This window comes from Nicotiana tabacum, chromosome 6 (assembly GCF_000715075.1).
Source record: "Nicotiana tabacum cultivar K326 chromosome 6, ASM71507v2, whole genome shotgun sequence".
Taxonomy (NCBI): Eukaryota; Viridiplantae; Streptophyta; class Magnoliopsida; order Solanales; family Solanaceae; genus Nicotiana; species Nicotiana tabacum.
The window spans coordinates 6627033-6639684 of record NC_134085.1 but is presented as its reverse complement, the minus strand read 5'-3'; positions in this window follow the sequence as shown (position 1 = coordinate 6639684).

Genomic DNA, 12652 nt, shown 5'->3' with positions numbered 1-12652 from the left:
TTCAAAATTTGACTTTTCGACATTTCAAGCCTAAATTAGCTACGAACCTCCAAAACACAATCCGAACACGCCCCTAGGCCCAAAATCAACCAACATAGCTAATAGAACCATCGAAATTCCATTCCGAGGCCGTCTTCACATTGTTCCGACTATGGTCAAATTTCCAACACTTAGCTCTCATTTAGGGACTAAGTGTCCCAAAACTCTCCAAAACTCAAAACCGAACATCCCGGCAAATCAAAATAGCAGAAATAAACACGGGGAAAGCAATTAATAGAGGATCGGGGCGTTAATTCTTAAGAGAACCGGCTGGGTCATCACATCCTCCTACACTTAAACATTCGTTCGTCCTCGAACGAGAATAGAGACATACCTGAAGTAGTGAAAAGATGAGGGTAATGGCAGCGCATATCCTGCTCAGTCTCCTAGGTCGCCTCCTCGACCGGATGACCCCGCCATTGAACCTTCACTGATGCAATGTTCTTTGACCTCAACTTTCTAATTGCCTGTCCAATATTTCCACCGGCTCCTCAACATAGGATAGATCCTTGTCCAACTGGACTAAACTGAAATCTAATACGTGCGACGGATCATCGTGATACCTCTGGAGTATTGAAACATGAAATACCGGATGAACTCCTGCCAAGCTGGGAGGTAAGGCAAGCTCATAAGCAACCTCCCAACACGCTGCTATATCTCAAAAGGACCAATAAACCTCGGACTCAATTTTCCTTTCTTCCCAAATCTCATAATGCCTTCATAGGCAAAACCCGAATCAGAACCCGCTCTCCAACCATATAGGAAACATCACAAACCTTCCGGTCCGCGTAGCTCTTCTATCTGGACTGGGCTGTACGGAGTCTATCCTGAATTACCTTAACCTTCTCCAAAGCATCCTGTACCAAGTCTGTGCCCAATAATCTGGCCTCACTAGGCTCAAACCAACCCACCGGGGACCTACACCGCCTACCATATAAGGCCTCATACGGTGCCATCTGAATACTAGACTGATAGATGTTGGTGTAAGCAAACTCCGCCAATGGAAAGAACTGATCCCAAGACCTCCGAACTCAATCACACACGCACGAAGCATATCCTCAAGAATCTGAATAGTGCGCTCGGACTGTCCGTCCGTCTGTGGGTGAAATGCCGTACTCAACTCCACCCGAGTACCCAACTCATGCTGAACGACCCTCTAGAACTGTGATGTGAATTGAGTACCTCTATCTAAAATGATGGAAACTGGAATACCATGCAGACGAACAATCTCTCGGATATAAATCTCCGCTAGGCACTCCGAAGAATAGATAGTACACACAGGAATAAAGTGTGCGGACTTGGTCAGCCGATCCACAATCACCCAAATAGCGTCGAATTTTCTCAAATTCCATGGGAGCCCAACTACAAAGTCCATGGTGATCTGCTCCCACTTCCACTCCGGAATCTCTATATGCTGAAGTAACCCACCCGGTCTCTGGTGCTCATACTTCACCTGCTGACAGTTGAGGCACCGAGCTACAAATCCAACTATATCATTCTTCATCCGCCTCCACCAATAGTGCTGCCTCAAATCCTGATACATCTTCGTGGCACCCGGATGGATGGAATATCGCGAACTGTGGGCCTCCTCTAGAATCAACTCCTGAAGCCCATCAACATTGGGTACACAAATCCGACCCTGCATCCTCAATACCCCGTCATCACCAATAGTCACATCTCTGGCATCACCATGCTGAACCTTGTCCTTGAGGACAAACAAATGGGGGTCATCATATTGAGGCTCCCTGATACGATCAAATAAGGATGACCGAGAAACCACGCAAGCTAGAACCCGACTAGGCTCCGAAAGATCCAATCTCACAAACTGGCTGGCTAAGGTCTGAACATCCATTTCCATAGGTCTCTCTAATGCTGGTAAATAAGCCAAACTCCCCAAACTCTATGCCCGGCGACTCAAGGCATCGACCACCATATTGGCCTTACCCGGGTGATACAAAATAGTGATATCATAGTCCTCCAGCAACTTTAACCAACTCTTCTGGCGCAAATTTAGATCCTTTTGCTTGAACAGGTGCTGTAAGCTTCGATGATCAATATAAATCTCACAAGGAACCCCGTACAAATAATGACACCAAATCTTCAGGGCGTGAACAATGGCAGATAACTCAAGGTCGTGGATCGGATAATTCTTCTCGTGAACCTTCAACTGTCTGGACGCGTAGGCAATCACCCTACCGTCCTGCATCAAAACCACTCCAAGGCCAATCCTCGAGGCATCATAATAAACCGTATAAGACCCCGAACCTATAAGCAATATCAATAATGGGGCTGTAGTCAAAGCTCTCTTGAGCTTCTGAAAGCTCGCCTCACACTCTTCCGTCTACTAGAACGGAGCACCCTTCTGGGTCAATCTGGTCATAGGGGTTGCAATTGATGAAAACCCCTCAACAAAACGACGGTAATAACTCGCCAAGCCAAGAAAACTACGGATCTCTGTAGCTGAGGATGGTCTGGGCCATCCCTGCATGGCCTCTACTTTCTTAGGATCTACCTGAATACCCTCACTCGACACAACGTGGCCTAAGAATGCCATAGAATCCAACCAAAACTCACATTTTGAGAACTTAGCATATAACTTCTTTTCTCTCAAGTTTAGAAGCACTGTCCTTAGGTGCTGCTCATAATCTTCCCGACTTTGGGAATACACCAGAATATCATCAATAAAGACAATGAAGAACGAGTCAAGATACGGCCGAAACATACTGTGCATCAAATACATAAAGGCTGATGGGGCATTGGTCAACCCAAATGACATAACGAGGAACTCGTAATGACCATACCGAGTCTTGAAAGCAGTCTTCGGGATATCTAGCTCCCGAAACTTCAACTGATGGTAACCTGAGCGCAAGTTAATCTTAGAAAACACCCGTTCACCCTGAAGCTGGTCAAACAGATCATCAATACGAGGCAAAGGATAATGGTTCTTCACTGTAACCTTGTTCAACTGGCAATAATCAATGCACATATGCATAAAACCATCCCTTTTCTTCACAAACAAGACAGGAGCACCCCAAGGTGATACACTGGGCCGAATAAAACCCATATCAAGCAATTCATGTAACTGATCCTTTAACCCCTTCAACTTAGGAGAAGCCATACGGTACGAAGGAATAGAAATGGGCTGAGTGCCCGGCAAAAAATCAATGCCAAAATCAATATCTCTATCAGATGGCATGCCCGAAAGATCAACTGGAAACACTTCAGGAAAATCCCGTACTACTGGGACTGAATCAACTGAAGTGATATCAACACTGACATCTCTCACATAAGCTAAATATGCATCACACCCCTTTTCAACCATATGCCGAGCTTTAAGAAAAGAAATAACTCTACTGGGAGTGTGATTTAAACTACCCCTCCACTCAACACGCGGTACACATGGCATAACCATCGTCACGATTTTGGCGTGACAATCAAGAATAGCAAAATGGGGCGACAACCAGTCCATGCCCAAGATAATATCAAAATCTACCATGCTGAGCAACAATAAATAGGCTCTGGTCTCAAAACCACTAAGAGCAACCAAATATGACCGATAAATGCAGTCCACAACAAGCGAATCTCGCACAAGAGTAGAAACATAAATAGAGGAACTCAAAGAATCCTGAGGTACACCCAAATGCAGAGCAAAATAAGAAGACATATAAGAGTAAGTGATGCCTGGATCGAATAGAACTAATGCATCTCTGTGACAAACCAGTATAATACATGTGATGATAGAATCAGAGGCAACAACCTTGGTACGGGCAGGAAGGGCATAGTATCTGGCCTGGCCTCCCCTCTAGGGTGACCTCTACCTTCTCGAACTCCACCTCTAGCTAGCTGAGCAGGTGGGTTAGCAACTGGAGCTGTAATCATAGCCTGAGAACTCTGCAGGGCACGCTGTGGTTGAGAAGTCTGTGGAGGTGCACCCCTCCCAAGTCTGGGGCAATCCCTCACCATATGGTATGTGTCACCACACTCAAAACAATCTCTAGGAGGACATGGTGGTCGTGACTGGCTCGGGCCAGGTATGCTGGACTGACCTCTGAAAGCACCCCGTGCGGGAGGCGTACTAGAAACATGAGGTGCATAATAAGGCTCCTGAGGCCTAGGAGGAGCTAAAATACCGCTGGCTGTTGGAAGAGCTGAATGAATAGGGTGACTCATATAAACCCTACCATGACGACCTGCAGCTGGGGCACGGGCACTAGAGAAGTGGCTCGACTCTCGAGACCTCTTGGCCTCCTTCTCCTCTCTCTCTCCCTAGCATGCATACCCTCAATCCTCCTAGAAATGCTCACCACCTGCTGATAAGAAATATCCATCTCCGACTCACGATCCATGTTAGACCTGATGTTGGGAATAAGGCCCTCAATAAACTAGCAAACCCTCTCGCGAATAGTAGAAACCAAGGCTGGTGCATGTCTAGCCAAACTAGTGTAACAGACAACATACTCTGAGACAGTCATATCAACCTGACGCAAATGCTCAAACTTTGCGCGCCATTCTTCCCTGAGGCTTTGAGGAACAGATCTGAAAATTGAGTCCAAGTTAGTGAAGCAACCTAATCCGGACTGTCTAACTCATAGGTGCGCCATCACTCATAGACGGCTCCTCAAAGCTGGAAGGTAGTGAAGGAAACCCCGCTCGACCCTGACATACCCATGGTATAGGGAATGCGGTATCACTCATCTAGAAATCCCAGAGCATCATCCGATGCTAGACCACTGAATACAAGAGGCTTGTACTTCTTAAACCTCTAAAGCCTCAGCTGCTCGTCCTCGGAAACCATTGCCCTATCCTCAGGCTGATCTCGGACTACAGGCTGTACCTGACCTGCTCAACATGCTACTTAGGAGTGCGGGCGGCGGGAGTCTGTGCCCCTCCCCCGGCCTGAGACATAGCTACAACAAGGGGAAACAATCATGCCTGAGCCAAAGTGGTGTACATGCTCATGAACTGTGCCAGAGTCTCCTGAAGTGCTGGAGTAGTAGTAGCAGTAGGCGTATCAGGTGCTTGGACTCCGGCTGGAACTGATAGTGGTACCTTGGTGGCAGCTCGTGTAGGCGCTTTGGCTGCACTACGTGCGCGTCTTCGACCTCTACCCCGACCCCGGCCTCTAATGGCTGCAGTAAGGGGGCACAACTGCCTGATCATCTCGGGTAGCGCATGTCATCACCATCTGTGAGAGAATAGAAGACAGAAGTTTAGAATTGTGACATCAAATCTCGCACAACAAGGAAATCAAATAAAGTGGAAATTTTCCTAACGGTTACATAGCCTCTCGTAGATAAGTACAGACATCTCCGTACCGATCAACGAGACTCAAATAAACCGACTTGTGATTCATGACTCCTATGAACCTAGAGCTCTGATACCAATTTGTCACGACCCCGGTTCGCCCTCCATGAACCATCGTGACGGCACCTAGTCTCTACGACTAGATAAGCCTAAAATGCGGAAGATAAATCAAATTTGCGGAAGAAAACAATTTAAGACAGGGATAAAGTAATAAAATGGCGTTTAAAAGTGCCACTCGGCATACATAATATTAACTCTTAAAAACCAATACATTTTTTCCAAAACCCGAAACCCATAAATCACAAGCTACGAATATAAAAAATGCTCTCTAACTCCGGAGTGTCTGCTTCAACAGAAGAAAATAGAAGGGCTATCACTAAAAGATAGAATAGAAAGGGACTGCTCGGTCTGCAGACGCGGCAGATATACCTCGAAGTCTCTGGAGCAGTCGCCTCGCCTCAAGGGTGATAGGACTGAGTCAAAGTACCTGGATCTGCACATGAAAAACATGCGCAGAAAGGGCATGAGTACACCACAGCGGTACTCAGTAAGTGCCAAGCCTAACTTCGGTCGGGTAGTGACGAGGAAGGTTAGGGCCCTACTTAGGTTAAATAAAATATAAAGTTCGACAGTGTAGAACAGAACAATATAAATAAGTACATCCGTAAAAGTAACACAAGATATAAATGGCAACAACAACTATTACAGAGGCAAGGTAAACATAGAAAGAAATACGGCTCAGCACCAAAACAACAGTCGGGGATCTACCAAGATACCATCTTGTAGTCCCAAATATATATATCCCATGGATCTCCCGGGATCCCATCCCGTAGTCCAACTCATAGTGCGTGGGGATCTATCAGAATCTCATTCCGTAGTGCCAAATATAAATACCCAGTACTGGAGGAATCTACTAGGTGCAGTCCCGTAGTTCTATATAACTATACAGGAGGATCTACCAGAATACCACATCCGTAGTCCCAAATAAACAGACAGGGGGAGCTACCGGAATCCCACATCCGTAGTCCCAAATGTAGTTACATAGAAGCATCAGGAAAATATTCAGAAAATGTCAATTTCATATTAAGGCAAATAAGTAATCCTAACCTAGCATGCTGCACATAATTAAGGTAAGCAGTTGAGCAAATAAGGCAATTAAAACACTTAGACATGCTCTTCTAAGCTAACAACAAGCTTTAAGTGCAGGTAATATAAACAGGAAAAGAAACATACTAGTAATTACTTAATGAAAACCGAATTTTCAACAATTAGCACAAGTACACACTCGTCACCTCACGTACAAGGCATTTAAATTAATAGTAATACCAAATCCTAAGGGGAAGCTCCCCCATACAAGGTTAGGCGAGCCACTTACCTCGAACCGGCTCAAAATCAATACAAAACCACGTTCTTACCACGAGTAATCGACTCCAAATGGCCCAAATCTATTCAATTCAATTGCATAATGTAAATAATACTTCAAGTAAGTGATTCTACAATTAAATTCTAAGCTAATACGCAAAATTAGGTAAAATAACCAAAATGCCCTCGGGCCCACGTCTCGGAATCAAGTAAAATTTACTTTTTCCAAAATCCTCACACTCTTACGAGTTCAATCGTACCAAAAGTACCAAAATCGGATCTCAAATGGTCCTTCAAATCATCACTCAAAGGTCTCTAATTAATCAAGCACTAACCCCCCAAATTACCACTGATTTTCCTTGATTTTCCATGCTTATAATGATAAAAATCATTCCAATAATGAGTTTAGGGACCAAAAACCTTACCCCAATGAACTCCTCTGAAAATCTCTCTTGAAACTGCTCACCCAAGCCTTCTTCCCGTTTGAAAAGAGGTGAAAAATAGCTTAAATTTGTGAAGGCAAGAATTTATATGTTTATGTCTAGTTAATACGCACCTGCGGTCTCGCTTTTGTGGACCAACGGTCACATTTGCGACAATAACTAACCCAGTCTATTTCCGCACCTACGATTCCCCACAGATGCGGGACTGCTTCTGCGGTAAATTTCCCGCATCTGTGGACCTTGCTGCTCCTGCCCAATTCCGCTTCTGCGATGACAAATGACGCTTTTACGGCTATGCACCTGCGTGACCCAACCGCAGGTGTGGTTATGACAGAAGATCAGCAGCTTCAGCTGCAACTCCAAACTCAAAATCTTTCCGTCAACCATCCGAGATCATCCCGAGACCCCTGCGACCTCAACCAAAGGCACCAACAAGTCCAATACCCCTTTCCAAACTTATATCAATCCTTAAAACACCCAAAACAACATCGAAATGACGAATCAACCACAAATTCAAGCCTAAGAACTCCAAAACTCTAAAAATACGCTTTCCATCAAAAGGTCTACCAACCCTCGTCCGAATGACCTGAAATTTTGCACTCACGTCACATTTAACACTACAGAGCTATTCCAACTTTTAGAATTCCATTCCGATCCTCGGATCAAAATCTCACTATCGAACCGGAAACTTCAAAATTCGACCTTTCGGCATTTCAAGCCTAAATTAGCTACGTACCTCCAAAACACAATCCGAGCATGCCTCTAGGCCCGAAATCACCCAACGGAGCTAACAGAACCATCGAAATTCTATTCTGAGGTCATCTTCACACTGTTCTATCTACCGGTAAATTTTCAATACTTAAGCTCTCATTTAGGAATTATGTGTCCCAAAACTCTCCAAAACTCAGAACCGAACATCCCGGTAAATCAAAATAGTAGAAATAAATACGGAAAAAGTATTTAATAGGGGATCAGGGCATTAATTCTTAAGATGACCGGCCGGGTCGTCACATGTTTGCAGTTGCTTTTTTGATTTTGTGTTCACATATAAAGTAGCTTAGTTAAAAGGTCTTAAAAAAATGGGTCTATGAAGTATCAATTTCTAACCTTGACTATTTTTGCTAACGACTTTCTGATTCTATGTGTGGTTTATTGCTTCGGTTTCCATCTTGTGCCGATGGACTGCGATCTGCTTCTGCAGAAGTGATGGATTGTACCTTTCTTTTACTTCCCTCACCAATAGTAGTTGATGTTGAATACTGTGCGGAGCCGAACACAGTCTGTTTTTGCGTGTAAAATATGATAACAAAGCTACCAGGTGGTCTATCTGGTGTTCTAAGTAGTATTTTTTGTAAATGAATTTTGAACAGCTTGTTTAGCAAGTGCTCTCTAATATGCTCAACAGGTAACAATTGTTTTTGTGGGAATAAGTTTTCTACAGAATGAGTTAAGTGAATACTTTAAAATAATTTGGAGTCACGCAAAATAATTCTAGAGTTGGCAGTGTATGCACCTGGACAATGGTAGTTTCATATACTTCGTCTGGTGTTAATGAAAACATTGTTTCAGCTAGTTTGTCCGACACTACTGCTGTTATTGTTCCGCTCCCGTCTGTGATTTCAACTTCAACTCACATCTACAATATTGTGTTTGTGCGATGACAAGGTTTTAGCTATCAGATGTCATTATTGAAAGTATGTCAATGGTAAGAGCTATTATTACTTTGGAATCAACATTCTCTCTAGCTTGCAGTTGATACAAAGAACTTTCTTTTTGGGCTTGATTTGTGCTAGATGTTGACACTTAGAGCATAGAAGTACGAAGAAAATTTGGAACTCACTTGGCAATGATATTTCTCCTTCAACATAAAAACTTTGTAACTGTTGAGAAAATAATAGAAAGATACTACTTAGTAATCACAACATAGAATAACTCGCAAGGGCGATCCCAATATTGGTATTATTCAGTTACCGGTGTATCATTTTGTTCAATCTAACGTCTTTATCTCCTCTTATTTCTTGCGACCATATTATTCGTCTTACTGCTAAGAGTTACATTACTAGTAATGTTGTTGTTAAGGATGTTATCTAACTGGTTGTACTCATTGTATGGTTCATTATTTCTTCCTGATATCCCAGCTATGTATTATTTTTATAGTAGTAGTACAATATACTGAAAAAATATTTTAAGCGTATCAGCTATGTGAAGTTATGGGAAGTTCATTTAACTAAAAATTATGTTATAAAACGTCGATAGAGGTTTAGTTTCTCTATTCATGTTAATATATGTGTTACTGCATTTGTTTTATAACTTATTGGAGTTAAATCTCTATAGGTATACGAATATTCGGCCAATTTTCTTCACCTTTATTTGTCTTGGGGCACTCCTTTGTTTTGTTGGTAAAAATATTTCTCTTTGTTTACGTAATTTCTTTGTTGATTTCGGGTAGCAAACAGTAATTGTCAAAAGGCTACTTTTAATATGATGTAGAAGCAAAAGAACAATCGATGGTAAGCTCCAGTTATATATTTTAATATACTCACGGTGGACTATGAAGGAATGGTTGAAATAGGAACTATTTGATCTTCAAAAGGTGCAACATTTAGTGTCGAAGGCGATTCTGATGTACTTTTAAGAGTGTATTCAATTAGCATATGCTTGTTCTCCTGTGCCCTGCGATGTAATAGTAGATATTATGGGTTTGTTTTTGGAATCATATGGTATTAAAAATGGAACGTATTGGCGGGCAAATAAAATACATTTCATACCAATTCATTAAATTTGTTGCCTGCTGGTACAAAGGGTCGATTAAGATTGACGAATTGAACCTTGTTGTCAGGCGAACCTCTACATATCATATAGAGTACTTGTTGATGAATAAATCTAAACATTAATGTACATGTGTGATGTAAAGTAACTTGAGAATACCTTATTTAAAGTTAGAAACAGCTATTCGTTGGATATCTATGTAACTTTAAACAACTATTCATTGGATATCTATGTAGCTGCTGTAGTAGTTCAGTTCCATCGTTGTCAGCCAATTTCCGCTATATAGTAAACAGAAAAGGTTTTTCCTATGGTATTAAGGATGCAGTGTTAAATACATATTTTTTTTGTTAGAGGTAGTTAAAGTAAACATTACTTGTCGTCTATGAGAATAACCTCTTGAAATCTTTTGTTTTCGCTGCCCTGATATTTCATGGTACCGCAATTAGCCACAACTGCCACCAAGTCTGCTTTGGAAAAACATGTGGGTATAAAAGTAGAATGCAGCTATTTAAATTTGATAATGAAGAAGCATGTTTTTTTACAGCAAAAATAAAATAGTATAAAGTCATGTTTGTTTGCCGAATTCATCTCCTGGAATCTGTTTGTCGATATCGGCAAAGCACACCATGTTTAATTTCGTAGGCAATGGTAACATTGATTCTTCTTCACTGCTCTCTGTAACTTCTTCGACAATACTGAAGGTATCGACGACCCATTCGAATTTGTGCATGGGAATTGCAAAACGTAACGGTTTCCTAACTTTAGCTGCTAAGATGAGGTACGTGTGGAAAAGTTCATAATGTGGCACTTCAGCACCGTATGTTATGATGCAGATTTGGTCTTCCTGCAATTTGTTAACATGTAACATGGAGAAAATGCTTACAGATATGATAGAAGCTTATTACTATGTAGTTGAGATGTTTGTGAACTTTGGACGATGGTTGTTTGGAAGTGCACCCGGTTATCTCTGCTAATTTTGGGGCGAATTTTGTCAATAACTTGTATTTTACAAGTCCAATCTCTAGTAAATGGCGTGATTTCCTGGTTGGTATATCGCTTGAGTATCTTGCAACCTGTGAGGAATGAAATTGTAGAACAAAGTAGTTGAGCGTAAGGAATTATATGAAGAAAACAATTGAATGTTAGACATAATGCTGGGGATAATTATGTGCTCCGTTGAGATCATAACTTGTCCATTTAGTTCGGATGGTTTATTCTCTCGCAAAGTTATATTGGGTAATCTCATGTTTGCGCATAAATGTAATTCATTGTTTGTGTTGCAATTTATCAGGTATGAATTTGATGGTGCAACAAATGTTTCTTCATTTCTTCCGGGTTCCTTCTGGGAACCTGAAAAGGAGTTAGTTTTTCCCTTTTTATGTTACTACTCGCATATACTCTGCTGGTAATTGCGATTTCCGCATGCTCTTGGTTATATCCTATAATTTCAAGTTGTAAAATTGAGGGTGAAATGAAGTTCAACCTTGTACAAGGAAAGAACATGAATAAACATGGATGCCATCTGTTACATTCTATTAAAATATGTAGAAATTTTAAATTGTAACTTGAATTAAACTTAGCTTTAACAACATTAAAAAGTATAACATGAATGGATTACCTTCGTTTTTTGCTTAAAACTTGCAGTGTAGCTAAAAAGTTAAACACAGTGAAGGAAGTAGGGAAGCAGAAGATTATTTAGAGAGATCATTGTTGTGGTTGGTTTGAGTAGTCAGTGTTATAGAAAATTACGCCATGTTGTGCACAAGTGTCAACAATATTTACAGGTGTTGGTCTTGAATTGCAGGTGTAAGCTAAAATTAATCTTGAAATGACTTATGTGTCACCGTTGTTAGTGTATTAAGAAATCATTCTCAACAATTAAATAATCTCTTGGTGGCATTACATCATATTTAATATAGATAGGTAATTGTTGATACCAATATTTTAAAAGGCGGGGGCGTGATGCAAGTCGTTTTACCTCCGACGAAGCGACACATAAGCCCTGAGACATGAGGTGTAAGTCCCGCATATCTTTAAATTTTAATAATTTCAAGGATTTTAAGATAGTAAAAGATAAAAAATATTTATCAATATTACATTAAAATCACAAAATTATATAAATAATCTATTTAAAATATTTATAAATTATAATTCAACTATGAATAATACGAAAAGTATGAGATGTATTCGATACAAAATATTATATGTATTTCTTAAGGAGTAATGAATCTTGAAAGAATTTCGATATTATAATTTGAATTTCCTTAAAATTCTCCTTTTATTTAATATACTTTCTATTTGAAAGAGAATTTATATAAAAACATAATTCACAATTTAAATATAATTCTATTAAATTAATAAGTATTGTATCTCGTACAAGTAGAAAAAAATATTTAAAAATAATTATGGACTATTATACAGTAAAGACATAACAAAAGTTAATAAATAAATACTTTTTAAATGAAAAATTTATTTAAAATTAACTATCATAGCATTCTTAGTGAATAATGTACAATAATATTTATTTTGCTTATGACATAAAATACTCTCAACTTAATGATTTATGATCAAGGAAAAAGTTATTTTGAATAGTCAATGATTTATTAAGAAAATTTGAGGATTTACAAGGTTAGTTACATATGGCTACATAAAAGTTTATTAGGCGAACCTAGTACGCTGGGCATTGAACGTGTCCGGGGCATAAGCTCCGATGGCCAAGGTGTAAGTCTCATGAC